Raw genomic sequence first — 4,913 nt, 5'->3', positions numbered from 1 at the left:
ATGTGACAGACCGGTCACATAGGATGCCTAGAGGCAGACGGAGAGGGACAGCAAAGGCTGAGATTGGCTTTACTAGGGCTATGTCTACACTACAGTCTATCTCAGCATAATTTATGTCACTCAGGGGTGTGAATAACCACCCTCCTGAGTGACATAAGTTACACCGACATAAGCGATCGTGGACAGTGCTGTATCAGCGGGAGAGCTCTCCTGTCAGCATAAAGGGTCTTCACCAGACGTGCTGCAGCATGGCCTCTGTTTCTCTCACACATCTATCTTTAAATTGTGGCTGCTGCTGACATGCACTTGAGTGCTTTCCTCATCTAAACACGAGATGCAATTCGATTATTCAGTTGCTAGATGACGCTATGCAGAATGTACATGGACTGTAGTAAAATGCACTAAAAATCCTTCCATCCATTTCAAGAAGTGAGTTGTTTTTGAAATAAGGGCATGACTCAGAAATATCAGCAAGAAAGGATCCTATATTTCCAGGCCCAATCACTTAACATGGGCCTGAGCTTCAAATGTTTACACCCATGTCACATGGATATGGTACACAGACTCCAGCTGTTACTGTGGCATTGCTATTGGGATGAAATACACTCATGTAGTCATTGGGACCTCGAGTGTCCTGGATTGGGACTGAACTTTTAAGTGACTTGGCCGGAGGACGAGGCCACAGAAGATTCAGATGGTGGTAACAAACAGAGTCCAGCAACACCACACACAGTTATAAGGGGAGTGCAGGCCAGTGAGCTGCTTCTGTACATATGGTCCTGGCTCTGGGGTGGGGGACTTATACCACTGGAAAACCTGATAAAGGTATTGCTCATGTTTGATGGTATCACTACTTTATTCCACTTGAACTTGTTCCAGCAGTCCAACCATGAAGTAATTTAAGACAGCTGCCATTTAAAAAAAAAATCAAGCCACCAAAGTAGTACATTATCCTTTTCCCCATAAATACAGAATTGTCCTCCACACCCAACCCAAAATTATAGTAGCCCAATGCAGGCCAATTATCTTCTAGGACATTGACACCTTTTCTCTACCTAAAAGTTGTTGCAATTTGTATTTTAAATTCTAATAACCCTGCAGGGCTAGAAAAGGGAGTATTATATCGGAAAGAAGAGATTGCCAGCTTCCCAATGGGACTTCCATCTTGCCCTAGAAGGACCTGAGATAAAGCACATTGCAACTGTTAACATTTTTATGTAGGGCAAAGTTATTTTAGTTCATCTTTGAAGGGTTTACTAGCTTAATTTTTCATTTCCTCTTTTTCCTGTGAAGTTGGACTCATGATACCTGGCTTTGAAGATAAAGGGATATTGAAAATAGCCCCAATATTTTTAGACACATTATAAAACAAGGTGGCAGGGCTCTTCTGTTGACACACCCTGTTAGCATGTGTTGGAATCCTTCAAGGAGCTGTTGGCTTAATCCTGTTGACTCATTTTAACAGATGTGGCTCATTAATTCTACAGTGATATCAGGGAAGTAGGAGCAGCTCTATGGGCAGAGGAAAGCGGCGGGAGGGGTGTCTAAAAGAGGAAAAGGTATGTAACAAATTCCTAGGGGTAGCTTATCATGGAGAAATCTTTGGCTGAGGTTTATGTTTTTTGTTTTTAAACTGATGTTGCCAATAAAGAGCTAAGTCGCAGGAAATGTGTACGTTTGCACTACACACTGAGGGGTACTCACACTTGACTACATCTACCCCAAACCTTGTTGGCTTCAATAGACTTTTTTGTCTTTGTGCTGAGGAAAGTGAGAGAAGTAGAAAGCCCAGGGTGTTAAGATTCTGTTCAGAGCAGTTGGGAACTGTACCCGATTTCCATTTATTGGCGCTGGTTGGAACACTTGACAAAATGAAATTGTCAAAATATGCCATTTAATTGAAGAACATCTTGGTTTCAATTACATTTTTGTCAGGAAGGTTTTTTAGTCCAGCACTCTCTGGTCACATCTGACCAGGGAGAGGAGACAAATCCTGAATCAAAGACATCGGATTTTCAATCAAAAAATGGATGTTTTGACACATCCCTTTCACAGAAATATTCAAACATGTTTTTTTTAAGTGCAGAACAAGAAGAAATTTTGAAATCTCAAAAATTGCAATGAAACAATTATTGATAAATTGTTTAAGTTAATTGCACAACCATACTTTGGTTTGTTAAAAAGTATATTCAAGAGACCAAATAGCCAATATCAGTCAGATTTATTGCTATAAGCCAATAATAACATAGTACAGGAAAAAGGTTTAATACAATTCCAGTCTCTGGAAAGCACTCTCTTGCAGCATTGTTACATTCACTTTATGCAGAAGGTTTGCTTTCAAAGTTATACCCCTAAAGACATCTTTTTATACCCTACATATTTACTGTGTACATCATCTGAAACTAGATTTCACCAATCAGCTTTCTACCTTGTTTTTCTGGTACCATGTTGTATCCCTTATCTTTGTTTTGAACACACGCGTTTCAGGTACCAAGGGGCGTGAGGGCACTTCCTAGGTTTATATGAGGGTAGAACAATCATATGTCTTGTTCTCTTCCTTTGGGACATTCCAACCCTGGCTTGTAAGAATAACTCCCTACTTGTTGCTATGGCAAAATAAGTGTATATCCTGATCCTGTCAGCTTTCCTATCTACTTAGGCCAAAGCTTGCATCAGCTAATGCAAGATGTTACGAGCTACTTAGTATAATTTAACAGGATTATAGTAAAGGTGTTGGCCAATTTAGTCTATATAACTACTATACTATTTGTACTTAATGCATATATGTGCAGATAATGCATATTTTTAATATTACGTGTGTGTGTGTGTGTGTGTGTGTGTGTGTGTGTGTGTGTGTGTGTGTGTGTATATATATATATATGCTAGACAGCACATATTGGTCAACATGATTGTCATCCTTTGTACAGCTCTACACCTTATAGTTTCTCTATAATACAGGTGATATATACAGAATACATGGTGGGGTGTGGTACAAGGGTTTCATCAGCATTTGTTTGAGAGGATTTTTATATGTCACCTCATTTCACTAGTTTAAGTGAATTTACGCTGTTGCAGACTTAATACAGCGCTCTGTCATATGTTCTACACGTCGTGCCCAGATTGCTGCACTTTCGGAGAGAAAACTAAAGCTGCAGCATTCTTTTTTGTGGCCTGCCTTTTCTTACACTCCCCTCCCCAACTAACATCAATGGAAAGCAGAGGGAGTCGTGCCTCTTCAGGATTAAGCTCCTGATTTACAGGACAATATTTTTAGGAGGAGGAACAAGGGAAGCACTGTGGTCTGCCAGTTGTGGGCACTGCAGCATGACATATTCACTAGTACATTTCCGCCAACAAATTCCATCTGTGTAGGGAATCTGATAGCCTTGCACTCAGAAAGTCATTAACAGAGTCTCCCACAAATTGCAATGCAGTAGCATCTTATTCTATCACTTTGTCAACGGCAGTGCTTTAATGAAAATCAGATGTCTGTCTTTCCAACATAGCAATACTTATCTTCCTCCTGGATTACTGACCCACCACACAGCTGTAATTAAATACCTGATTGAGTCTGAAATTTCATTCTGATGTGTCCACTACATTTGACTAAGTGTGCAAAATTGTTGGTGATAGAAACATTTCAAGATCATAAATGCTAAAGGCAATGGAAATGTGACCTTTCTTTCTCTCATCTTTACTTAATAAGAGAAACCTATAAAGTGAACTAAGTTATTTATGCTGTTCAGCTGGATTTTTGCCCCCGCCTTGGCTAGAGAATGTCTTAAACTGTTTTAGACAAACTTTAAAATGATGTGATGGAACACCTGTGCATAGAACCCTTGAATTGCTGGTTTTAACATCATTTAATACACAAGAACCTGCACAAAGCATAAAGTCTTTCATCCATCTTTATTGTTTTGCATTTAGGCCCAGATCCATGCTTATATGCCAGATGGCAACTACAGCCAAGTTTCAAGTTATAGCTGCAATAGATGAGAAGATAAGAGCCTCTTGAGAAAGGGAAGGCCAGACTGCATATTCCCTGCAATTGCATCTGATGACTTATTGCCACTCACTAATTGACTTGTCCATACATAGGTAAATCAAAATCTGACATTTGTGACTAGCTTATCTGCAGCCTGTTCTTCCTGCAGAGATCAACAGTGAAATAGAACCCTGGAAAGAAGAATATTTTATAGGAATTGAAAAAAGCAGAATTAGGGCTTTTTCATGTCCTTATTGCAATATCAAGAATTTTTGTTTGAGAAGAGCCATAACATTTTGTGCAACTGTCATTGCTAGTTACCATTGCAAACCAGACTAACTGAATATGATTGAAACCTAAGATATAACCACATGTTTCTCTTTAGCAGATAGACAGTTTTCCTCTTGGGATTCACAGTCTTTATGTCCAGTAGTGATCTTCCCTTCCCCCACAGTTTCAAAGTGCACTTTCACTTTGGCAATGGATGGTAAATAACAGTGTTTGCAGAAAAACAAAAGTCAATTACAGAGAGAATAAAATAACTCATGAGTGAATAATTGTTGCTTTACTTTAGCTACTTAAGAGCCATTAACAAGTGCAATAGTTCTGCAGCTCTGGCACAATTTTGTTGTTTGCCATTGTTAATGAAAAAATGAAAGTTTACCAGACAGTACATTGTATAGTCAACATTGTAATTAGCCTTTTGAAAGATGAAGTATCCACTTGAAAAAAGAAAAGTCTACAATTTTCTAGCTAATGCAGAACCTGCAATTTTCATGTAATTATCTCCCTAAAGTCTTAAATTCAAAGAGATTTCTCTTTTTTTGTTTTCCCCACAGATAAACTTCAAGTGCAGTGAGTGCTAAAACAGAATTTGAAAAGAAAAGAAAAACACATTGCTACATTATAAACAAATATAGTTTACACT

At 38.8% G+C, this 4,913-nt stretch overlaps 1 long non-coding RNA gene across 1 annotated transcript; it reads right to left on the bottom strand.

Annotated features, from left to right (window-relative positions):
* Positions 1–3,894: 3,894 nt before the first annotated feature.
* LOC122455778 lies at positions 3,895–4,710 on the bottom strand. The gene is made up of 2 exons (XR_006274239.1): positions 4,650–4,710; positions 3,895–4,176 (listed from the first exon to the last, which is right to left on the bottom strand). It is a non-coding gene; the product is annotated as an uncharacterized LOC122455778 (long non-coding RNA).
* Between the last annotated feature and the right edge of the window lie 203 nt (positions 4,711–4,913).

This window comes from Dermochelys coriacea, chromosome 9, assembly GCF_009764565.3.
Source record: "Dermochelys coriacea isolate rDerCor1 chromosome 9, rDerCor1.pri.v4, whole genome shotgun sequence".
NCBI lineage: Eukaryota > Metazoa > Chordata > Testudines > Dermochelyidae > Dermochelys > Dermochelys coriacea.
Note: the sequence above shows the minus strand (reverse complement) of the source record. Positions and strands in the feature narration are given on the sequence as shown.